This window comes from Miniopterus natalensis, chromosome 2 (assembly GCF_054644295.1).
Source record: "Miniopterus natalensis isolate mMinNat1 chromosome 2, mMinNat1.hap1, whole genome shotgun sequence".
NCBI lineage: Eukaryota > Metazoa > Chordata > Mammalia > Chiroptera > Miniopteridae > Miniopterus > Miniopterus natalensis.
Genome location: NC_142082.1, coordinates 126,218,428 through 126,230,843, shown reverse-complemented (window position 1 = coordinate 126,230,843; position 12,416 = coordinate 126,218,428).

Genomic DNA, 12,416 nt, shown 5'->3' with positions numbered 1-12,416 from the left:
CCTTTGACAGATGTTTTCTTTGCCTTGTCACTAGACAGTAACCCAGGAAACCATTAATGAGTCATAGTAGGCCTGTTTGGAGAGTATAACAGTGTAATTTGTGAATTTCTAAGTACACTTTCCAATTTGGGAGTATGGGTCTTTTCCTACCTAAAATTGAAGGCAGGTCAGAAAGACAGCTTAACGAATATCTGAATTTTCTGCTAATCTTTCCAGTAAGTTTTAAGCTTATATTTTTAATTATAGTATATATCAAAGGTAACATCTAGATCCCTACTTGACCCTTTTGGAGAGAAAATGAGTGAAATCATCGGTTTCTAAGCTATTCCATGAGCCAGTTTTCAAGAAGTAACTTCTGTTTATCTGCATAAATTCATCTGCACTAATTTGTAAATGGTGAATAATTTCAATAATCTAGTGACAGTTCTTCAAAACGTAAAAGCCTGTAAGGGAAAAGCTAGACAGCAAGACACTGAAAGTTTTTGGCTGTTTCCAGGGTGATATAGTTACTACTTTTGTCCAAAAGCTATATACAGTATAAGCTTCCCCACCCCCCATGAACCCCGTATTGATGTTTTTAAACCTCAGAACGTTCTTTCACTGAAGAAGTGGCATAAGTAGTTCCTCCCTTTCAAAGGTTTTAAGGTCAACAGTAGTGGCACAGGAAAATCATTTATGAAGTACATAATTTTGAACTTTAATGAAAACAGTCAGATATGGCATTTAGTTTACTGAGTACTTGTCTTTGATATGCTGCCTTGAGACTGACACTTGATTGTCCTGATTTCTCAGCACTTGCTTCACTGCTTTGCCAGAGCTGTAGTCGGAGTGCTGCTGCCTCTCCTGATCAAAATTCTTTTTTTTTTTTTTTTAATGTTTTCCTTTTATTTGTTTTTTTGGGCAAAGTCTTAAATGGATCTTTTTTTTTTTTTTTTTTTTTTAACATATCTTTATTGATTTCAGAGAGAGGAAAGGAGAGGGAGAGAGAGAGATGTCAATGATGAGAGAGTCATTGATCGGCTGCAGCCCGCAACCCGGGCGTGTGCCCTGACGGAAAATCGAACCCCGATCGCCTGGATCCTAGGTCGCTCGATGCTCAGCTGCTGAGCCACGCCCGGCCGGGCCTGATCAAAATTCTAAAAAGTTATTAACATGATGAATTATTTGCAATGTTATCACCATGTACCATAAAAGCAATTCTCATGAAAGCAAATGATCTGGACTTTTTGACAGGGATGTGATTCATAAAAACTGGGGAGGGAGGTGTTCCTTAAATGCAGAACTAAGAGCTAAAGCTTAAGGGTGTGGTATTGGTTGAGAGCTTTATTCAGTCTGATACGTGACTTCTATTTGTCCTTTTTTATTGATAGTCCTGGGAATATGGGTGGGTATAATTAAAGAAACAAAAACTGATTTGTGATTCAGAATATTAAGAGCCAAGAATCCAAAAGTAGCCTTTAGAAAATATATTGTCAAAGGATCACAGTATTTGTAGTGGTACTAAAGAAAAAAAAACAAACAGCAGCTCTAAGCCAAGCACTGGTTTTTTAAAAAGGAAAAAAAGCTTGTATTTAATTATAATGAAGTTTGGGCATATCCTTAGCCTAATAACGTCTTATGCTGGCATTATTTTCAAGTCAGTTTTAATGTCATTAGGGAAGGTTGAGCTAGGTTCTATGACCTTTACTTACCAAGGGCAACATACCTTTTTCAGAGTCAGCCCTCCCCTTCCCCCTCATTTGCCTTTCATCAGTAAATTACGGAGACACTCCCAGCTACCTGGCATTTGTATATTGAATTCCAGATTTTCCATATGCACAGTTATTGCTGATGTCTTGAATTCCCTTACCGTTTTGCTCTCTGTTTTGTTGAAGCTGATTAGGGCTCTGCCTGTTACCTTTTGGAAAAAAACTAGAGAACTTGAGCTAGAAATGTTCACCATTTTTGCCCTAGTGTTGGAAACAGTAGAAGTTAGTGTCCCAAAATTCTTAATCTTTGAAAAAATTTTTTAGAAAAATGTATACGTTTTTAGCTGCTTCAGTTTTTCAAGGTAATTTTGCTGTTTTGTTTTTGCTTTCTGGTTGCTTTGCAATATATTTAATGGGATATTCAAAGCAAATCATTACACTTACATATTAACTCGAATGTTTATGCCATTTTAACATACATACCAACAAATGCTGAAAGGAACCTCTGCAAGTGCCTGATGGGGCACCTCAAATGAGAAACAGTGAATGGACAGGAAAAGAGGCAAAAACATAACCTTGACTCATAATCTCCGGTTGTCACTTAACACTGATTAGCCTTGTAGATGGGTCTGTTTATCCTAATTAATAATAAAAAGTAATTGCACTGTTTTCATTTGAGTATTTTGGTTAGGATTCAGATCCTGTTGTTACGAACTCATTGGTTAGACCTCTAACGCTCAGTTATCTGCCTTTGTTTTTCTTTGGTGATAATCCTAAAATACTAGCACATTTGAAAATTTATGTCTCATTTTTTGAGAGTTGGGAGTGTGGTACTTACACCGTCACTGTACGATCCAAGGGGTATAAAGTGCAATATAAGGCACAAGGAAGAATTAGTTACCGAAGCGGTGAAATCCTCATCGTGAGGTTCGAGAGCAGTGTCACAGTTAGTCTGGATGACAGGGCCTCATGGCCCTGTGAGGAAAATCTGCAAATATTTATCCATTTGGCTGGGCAGTTTGAAAGGCTGCATTTTGTTTGTACCTTCCTGAATTTTTATATTTCACTCTAGCACACAATTGTTACTAACTTTACTTCACTTTATGAAAGTTTAACTTAGAAGTTAGAATTTTTACCACGCTTGTAAAGGGCCTGGATAAGAAACATACGCTTTATCAGTGACACTTCTGATTTGATGTAGCATTTTTAAGATGGACACGTGATTGATTTCTTCTTCCTATGTAGTTAACTGGTGTGGTTTGGAAATATTTTAACATAAGATTCTGAAGCAGGAAGAGTGATTTTCTTGTATAGTTTATAGAATTTAATGTTTCACACATGTAAACATATTTGGTTGGGATGTCTCTTCACATTATACCTAATGTGTGTATTTTAAAAATAAAGTCATACATAGCTTTAGGAAAACTGCTATGGACAATGTATGAATATCACCAAGAACATTTAAGCAAACCTGAGACTAAAAGTTTTTAATTTATCCTGCAATCTCATATGTAAATCTAAGGGAAAAACATAAAATGCCTGCTTTGTTGCAAAATATATATGTGACACTAAAAGATTTCATTGTGAGAGAAGAATTAGCTGCTATGAATGGACAGAATTGATAAATCTCTTTAGAAGCAAATTAGTGGGACCTGACAAAGTGGTGAATAAATGAATTGGGCGGATTCAGAATTTAGCAGGCACTTTGTGTTTCTACTTTCATAATAGGGGTTAATCATGAACCATTCAATGCAGAGCATTTTTACTGATGCTTTGAAAGGTATACAAAATGTACTCTATAATTCATGTCATCAAGGACCTTAAAAATCTAGAGGGAGAATTAGAGTATTTAGAGACATTAGAAATGGAGAAGGAGATAAAATTAGCATTTGTAGAAGATAATGCAAAGCTTGAGAGAGTCAACTGAAAGCATCCTAAAACTAATAAAATTGCTGGGTATAAAATTAGCCATGGAAATGAAAATCTTTCATTGATTTAAACAACAGCAGTTAGAAGATATAATGGTAGAAGAGGTCCCTTCTAAATTAAGAACAAAGGAGAGAAAATATCTAAGAATAAACAATATAAAAACCCCAAAAAGAAAACTTTATTTCTTATGAAAAGAAAGCTAAAACATATGGAAAGGCATGTATTCTTGGACAGGAACACTTAACATCACACACATGCCAGTTCTTTGTAAATTAATCTGTAAATGTACTGTAAATAAAAATATCAGGATTTTTCAAACTAGAAAGCTGATTCCAAAGTTCTTTGAGAAGCAAGACTAGCCAGGAAAGCTCTGAAAAAGCAAAGATGGTAGACTAATCTTATGAAATATTAAAAGAGAGAACTACAATAATTAAAACAGTTTTGTCCTGGCATATGGCTGGACAGATCATTAGAATTAAAAAGTCAAAAATAGACCCAGCTCTGGGAATTTAGTATAAGATAAAGATGACATTTCATCTTATCTGGTGGGGAAAATAATGGTTTACTCATAGAAAGGTGTTAGGACATCTAGGTAGCTTTTTGCAGGAAAAAATAAAGTTGGATTCATACCTTATACCAAAATAAAATCCAGTTTTAAGTGTGAAAACTGAAATTTTTAAAGTACTTGAAGAAATCATGGGAGAATCTTAAAAGATTTTAGTATGGTAAAGGCTCTTCTAAATCTAATAAAAAATTCAGAAACAAAAAAATGTTCACTATAAAATTATAATGATAAGTTATATCACTATATTAGATAAGTTCTTCATGGCAAAAACCACCATAGACAAAGTAAAGAAAAATGACAAATTTGGAAAAAATATTTGCAAATTATATCATGCATTGCTTAATACATAAAGAACTCCTATAATTCAATAAGAAAAAGTTCAATAGTCTCAATCCAAAAGAAAAAAGATCCAAAACTATAGAGTTTTTACAGAAAAGGATACTAACGATGTGAACTAAAAAAAAGTTCAACTTCACTATTAAGAGAAGTACAAAATAAAACTATACTGAGACACTAGCTTTTTAAACCTATTTGATCAAGAAAGACTTTAAAATTGATTTTAGAGAGGCAGGAAGGGAGAGAGAGGGAGAGAAACATCAATGTGTGAGAGAAACATCCATCGATTGCCTCCCTTACATGCCTCAACTGGGGACTGAACCCCAACCTAGGTTTGTGCCCTGACCAGGAACTGAACCCTCGACCTTTAGGTGCATGGGACGATGCTCCAACCAACTGAGCCAAACCAGCCCAGCCAAGAAAGATTTTTTAAAATTTTATAAAACATTGTGTGATGTTCTAGATATTATTGGTAAGAATTGGGAAGCAAGTCTTTTAATGGTAGAGCCGTATATCGAAACCACCACTATGGATGGTGAACTACGTATTCGGATTTCGTCAACTGTCAATTTACCTTCCTAGTCAGAGAGGTTGCAAATAAACATTTCCCAGACTTTTTCATGCAGCTAGGGTTCTGGAAACGAATTAGATTTTCTCAACTATATGTTTTCTACATAATTGAGAAGAGAAGTGAGGCACAGGCCATGTTCTTGAGGTTCTTGAATGTTGGAATGTTGTGGGAAACATGTTTCCGTGCAGATGCGGTCAAGTGTCCATCCTCTGACTTCTCGGATATGGAGAAGTGGTGGTGGCAGCAGCTTCATAAGCTGACATTCCTGGATTGTGGCTGTCAGGTCTTTGCCAGTTTCCCGGGTGTGAGAGGTGGTGGAGGTGGTGGTCTCTGTCTTCCAGCATGACTCTGTGATGACCCAGAGGGAGAAGCTCCCCCAGTGAATCAGTTCTGTATCATGGCAGGATTCATTCTGGAAGGTTCAACCTAGCTTCCTACACCCTGCTGCTTAGCCCTGCCAATGACTTTGTAAGCATCAAATTCCTTATAAGTGCCTTCCTATTTAAAATGTCTAGAATGGTTCTGTTTCCTGCATTGAAAACTAAGCAATGTGGCAATAGCAATCAGAATTGTAAATGTATTTCTTTTTGACCTGACAATTTTAATTCTAGAAATATATCCTATAAATATGCTTGTATATGACGGAAATGAGTTTGTACAAGATTTTTCAAAATGCATTGTTTGTAAATTGACATCAGAATTGTAAAATCAATTATAATGTATGTGTATAATAGAATCCTAGGTAGCTATCAGAAAGAATGAGGGAGCTTTGTGTGTTTAAAAGATATAATCAGCAAGGCATATCAAGTTTTTTAAAAAGCCAGGAGGCAGAACTGTATATACTGCTTTAAAATTTTTAAATTAGCTTTGTTGAAGAATAATAGATATAAAGTACATATACCTAAAGTGTGCAATCCGACAAGTTTGACCTGTGAAACTAGCATCACAATGAAGAGAATGAACATATCCATCAGGCCCAAAAGTTTCCTTAAGCTGCTCTGTTATACCTTCCCCTGCCCCTGCTTTCCTTTGCAATAGATTAGCTTGAATTTCCTAAAATTTCATGTAAATGGGATCACACAGACTTTCGAGCCTGGCTTCCTTCACTCTGCATAATTATGTTAAGGCTCGTCCATGTCACAGCCTTTATTGATAGTTCCTTTTTATTGCTCAGTAATGTCCCTTTGTATGGATATACTACCTTTTTGTTTATTCATTCACTTGATGGACATTTGTGTTGTTTTCCATTTGTGGTTATAAAAATAAAGCTTCTGTAAACATTTGTGTACAAGTCTTTTTGTGAAGATAGTTGCTTTTATTTCTCTTAGATAACTAACTACCTAGGAGTTAAGTGGCTGCTTTATTTGGTAGGTGTATGTTTAACTTTTTAAGAAACTGCCCAAGTGTTTTCCAAAGCAGCTGTCCCATTTTACATTTCCACCAGCAGTGTGAAAGTTTCAGCTTCTCCACATCCTTGCCAACACTTGATAAGGCCAGACTTTTTCATTATAACCTTTCTAATAGGTATGTATGTTATTGTGGTTTCAGTTTGTATTTCCCTAATGACAAAAGATGTTGAGCATTTTTTCATATGCTTAGTTGACTTCTGTATGTTTTCTTTAAAAAAAATATTTTTTAATTGATTTTTAGAGAGAGAGGGAGGGAGAGGGAGAGAGAACGAGAAACACTGATGTGAGAACAGAATATGGATCGGCTGCCTCCTGCATGATCCCTGGTGATCGAACCCACAAGCTGGGCATGTGCCCTGACCGGGAATCAAACCAGCAACCTTGGTGCCCGAGGGGATGCCCAACTAACTGAGCCACACCAGCCAGGGCTCTGTATATCTTCTTGGTGACATGTCTGTTAAAATCTTTTACCCATATTTTATTGTCTTTTTAAAAATTATTTAGTCTGAGAGTTTTTTTTAATATATATTGGAATAAGTCCTTTGTCAGACACGATTTACAAACATTTCCTCCTCGTTCAGTTTATCTTTTCAAAGAGCAGAAATTTTAAATGAAGTCCAGCAGTCTTTTCCTTTATGGAGTACGCTTTTTGTTGTTGTCGTTAATCGTGACCTGAGAATATTTTTGCTTTTTCAGAGAGAGTAGAAGGGAGGGAAGGAGGGAGGCGGGAGAGAGAGAAACATCGATGTGAGAGAGAGACATCAACTGGTTGCTTCCTGCACACACCCTGACTGGAGGCAGGAGCGAACCCTCGTCTGAGGTACGTGTCCTTGACCGGGAATGAACCAGAGACCCCTCGGTGAGCAGGCCAGCACCCTAACCACTGAGGCACCGGCCAGGGCTGGAGTGTGTTTTTTTGGTTGTTTCTAAAAACTTGTCACTTAGCACATGATCATAAAGACTTTTCTCATGCATTCTTCTTTGCTTGAATTTTTTAAAATTGAATTTATTGGGGTAAGAGTTAGTAAAATTACATAGGGTTCAGGTGTACAATTCTATAATACATCTCTCACCTAGTGGTCTTTGTTTAGATGATCTCATTTTCCCCCACAGCGTACTGAACAGCATTCTCTCTGATGGCCCTTTTCCTAGAATTAGAAACATGACCAAGAACCTCCCACTTTAAACAAAACCATTCTTAGTTATGAGCCCCTCTTTTTCTTTCCTGTTTTATAATAAAATTTATTGAAAGTCCAGTTGGTACCTCTACCTATGTTTTCCTATTTTCCTTTCATTCTTCAACCTCCTGCAATCTTCCACCTGACCCCATCACTCCACAAAATTGTTTTTACCAAGGTCAAGTATAACTATTTTCAAGGTGTCTCCTGTATTTTCCCATTGTGCCCCATGACTTCCCATCCACATTAAAATAACTTCTTCAACACTTCCTAAACCTTCTAACATAGTATAATTTTTACTTTGTTTATATCTACTTTCCCTGGTTAGAAGACAAAATCAGGGAGGACAGGAATTTTCTCTGCATCCCCAGCACGTAGAATGGTGCCGAACATCATAAGAACTCAATTTGTGTTGAATGAAGGAACACCGAATTGTGATTATCTACTTTCCTGTCCTCTATATTAGACCAAGAGCTTCTTTGAAGACTGGAATTGTTGTCTGTATCTCTTTATTAGCCATGTTAGCTCAGAGATTGACCCATAGGTGACTGTGAGTATGATGCATGTGTGGGGAGTCACTATGGTACCAGTATTTGGGGTAAATCCTTCTGGATGATATTCCAAGGCCTAAGAAAGTGGTTTTTAAATTCTACTCTGGAACCCTAGAGCTCCAATGAATTGATACTAGATTCTGTAAACAATGGAGATTTAAGTTGCCTGAAGGCACTATCAGTCAGTGGTCTCCAGACAAACAGAACCAACAGGAGGTTAGCTAGCTAGCGATCATCTATCTATATCTATCATCATCTATTTGTCTGGAGACTTATTATGAGGAATTGGGTCATGTGATTATAGAGGTTGAGAAGCCCCACAATCAGCTGTCTGCAAGCTGAAGACCCAGGGAAGCCGGTGGTGTAATTCAAGTCTGAAGGCCTGGGAACCAGGGAAGCTGAATATGTAATTCCCAGTCCCAGGGCAAAAAAGGATGAGATGAGAAGTGCAAGCAGTGGGACAGGAAAAGAGGGATAAATTCTTCTTTTCTCCACTTTTGTTCCATTCAGGCCATCAACAGATTGGGTGATGCCCAAACACATTGGAGAAGGCAATTTACTGAGTCCGCTAATTCAAATGCTAATCATGTTCAGAAACACCCCCCCACACACACCCAGAAATGATGTGGGGTTTTTCCCTTTCCTTTTTTAAAATCTTTATTGTTGAGAGTATTACAGATGTCCCGCTTTTTTTTCCTCCAGTTGCCCCCCCCCCCCATCCTGCCCTGCCCCAGGCCTTCACCACCCTATTGTCTGTGACCATGGGTTATGCATATATGCATATAACTTCTTCGGTTATTCTCTTCCCCTCCCCTTCCCTCTGAGATCTGTCAGTCTGCTCCATGTTTCCATGCCTCTGGTTCTATTTTCATTAGTTGTTTCTGTTCATTAGATTCCTTGTTCATTTATTTTGATTTTTAGATTCAGTTGTTGCTAGCTATATATTTATTGCCATTTTATTGTTATTATTTTTAAATCTACCCTCCTTCCTCTTTTCCTTCCCCTTTCCCTTCCCCTTCCACTTCCCCTTCCCCTTCCCTTCCCTTTCCCCTGTGTGGGCTGTGTGCACTGTCCTGTTGTAGTTGAGCCTTGGTTGCTGTTCACATCACTGAGGGGGAACGACCCCCAGGCCAATCAGCTCTGTGGACCAGCTCTGACTACAGCAGAAGAGCTGCTGTGCAGGAGACACGCCTATGGAACAGGGCTTGCTTCAGTGGGGCTTTGGTGCTCTCTGAGTCTGCCCCTTGAGTGTGTCATTCATGGATGTGGTAGGGTTGTAATCTGGCATGGTTTGAATCTGACCACCAGATGCACTGGCTCTGGGGCCTCCAGGGAGATACAAAGTCAGCTACTTCCTTGAGTCCTGCCTGGGGCCACCCAGCATGAGCTACAGAGCAATCTGCAGATGGCTGCTACTTGTGTTAGGCCTGGAGGTACCAGGAGAGACCAAGCTGTGAGCCAAGGCTGGCTGCTGCTAGTGCTGGGTCTGGGGCTTCTTATTGAGAGGTGTGGGGCGCATGCTGAGGCCAGCTCTGGTGGTTGTTTGAGAGATTTTAGAAAAGTTTAAAGCCTGAGCCAGGACAGGCCATTCATATGGAAAGAACACTGCAAACAGCTTGGGTGGAGCAGCAAATTGGTTGGGGTGGGGTGTCAGGGAGTGATCAGGCCCAGTGAACAGAGTGAGCCAGGCTGATTGATGGAAACTCAGATAAGGTGACTGCCTGTCAGCACTGTGGCAGGGAGATTCCAGTGAAGGAACAATGACCTTTGCCAGCACTTCTGTCTGGAAGGAAGTTGCCTCCCAGTTCTTGCCCTGATGCCAAACAATTTAGTTTCTCCCTATATGTCCCTGGATCCTTTCAAGCTGCTGCCCCAGAGCTGGAGCTCAGAGGGAGGGAGTGAGAGTAAGTCTGTGCACCGGCCTTTTAAGAGGAACTGCCTGGGACTCCAGCAGCCTCCGTGTCACTCAGCCACAATCTCTGCTGGTTTTCACAGCCTTAAGTTGCAGGGACTTTTCTTTCCAGCACTGGAACCCTGGACTGAGGGGTGTGCTGTGAGGCTGGGACCCTTGCTCCTCAGGTCAACCTCTGCAGCAGGGACATCCCTCCCAATTAAAAAAAAATGCCACATGTTGGTGTTGGACACGCCTGTTTCCTGCGTCTGCCCCTCCTACCAGTCTCAATGTGGCTTTTTCTTTAATTCTCTAGTTGTAGGACTTCCATTCAGCCAGGTTTCAGGCAGCTCTGAATGATGGTTGTTCTGCGTTTTAGTTGTAATTTTGATGTGGTTGTGGGAGGATGTGAATGACATGTTTATCTACGCTGCCATCTTCCAGAAATGATGTTTTATTTGGGCATCTTGTCCCTACTCAAGTTGACACATAAAATCAACCATCACACTGTTTATCCCTTTAATTTGTATTATTTATTAGGATTTTTTGAAAATAGTTCTGCTGCTCATCAAGTAAGTTTAAACCAAAGACAGAAAGAAAAAAGTACAGAGGAAAGAACAAAGTTATCAATCTTGAGTGCACATTTGAGTCACTTGGGGAGTTTCTATGCTGATACCTGGACCCCACTCCTAGTAATATTGGTCAGGTCAAGGACTGAGCATAAACATATTTTTAAAATTTTTTCAGATGATTCTGAACCACTGGACTAGGCAATCCTTGAGAAATGGGGCAGGCTACAAGGGAAGACAAGAGTCAGTTGAGAGATACAAAATATCTCCAGCGGTTGCTTACAGCCAGCCCTCTTTAGTAATGCTGGGTCATAGACTGTCCCTGTTACTGCGTTATTTTGTGTGTGTGTTGGGGGTGTGTGTGTTTTTGTTTGTTTGTTTGTTTGTTTGTTTTTAACCATGACTAGTAATTGGATCCAGACACTTGAGGGGACAAGAGAGCAGACCAAGTGCTTAATTGTTACTTTATGGGGCACTAATAGCAACTAAAAAAATCCTTCTTCCTTGAAACTTCTAAAGGTTAATTATCAACCGGTTCTTTCAACCCTTAAATTACTTTCGGAGAGTGAATTAGAAAAAGGAGCATGAATTCTATTAGGAGATTGTGGTACTAGTGTAGATTAATTCTTCTTATTAAATGGTACCCTGTTGTTCATTTTCACCACAAAGAGGTTAACTTAATCCTTGTTTCAAGCTTGCATATTGAGCAATTCTTGATAATTGCATGTAGAATGATAACCTTTATAATAGGCACAATCCAATAAGGAGAAAAATTTGTTGTTGGAATGCAATTTCAAATTCATAAAGTGAAATTTAATATCTTGGAAAGAGAGTATATGAATTCCGTGGTGTATTATTATTATTTTTCCTAAGGGAAATTTCCAATATTCTGGGATTCAATATAGATTGAGGATAAATATATGCTACTGGCACTACCTGAGGCATGCTAACAACTTAACCACGTTTGACTTAGCAGATAGAAATGGTTAATCAAAGGTTACGTAATTTTAGTCATAGCTGCCTATTTTTTGTAAAAATACATTTCAATAAAAGAAAAACTCTCCAGTAAAGAAGCGCATGTTTTAAACCAATTGTTTGTAAAGACTAAGCTATTTTCATAAAGATATATTGAAAGTTTCCCCCTTCAAATTAACGGGGTTTTGTGACTAAATTTAATGAAATGGTTCACCACAAGAATTGCTTTTTAAATTCTAAAACAAAAGCATTAAAATGAAAGTTGACTTTAACAGAAATGGATATTGCATTATTTCTTCCACAAATGCCTGCACTTTTTATTCTGTAATGATTTGTGTTCCCTGATATGCTTTATCTCATGCTTGACTGATTATAAGTGTGAAGGGGGGTTAAATGTATTCGCTGTTGGCAATTTAGCATTAATTGTAGTACGCTGTAATCCAAATTACAATCTGTCATTTCCAGTCCAATTGTAAAGCACTATAATTGTATTTTAGAGTTCCACTGTCATTGATTATAGCTACCTCATTTGTGTTTTAATATACCATGACGAATTTGTGAATGGAAATACAATCTTGTAACAAGCCAGGAAACAAGTATTGTTCTTCCTCTTATAACAGCAAGAAAGTTATTTCTTAACAAATGAAAAGAGAAGGAAATAGTACGACAGTAAAGAGGATTCATTTAAGGATGAAAAAGACACAAAAAGACTTTAATTTTCTAGCAGTGCATAAAAATAAATGAGCCATGGAAT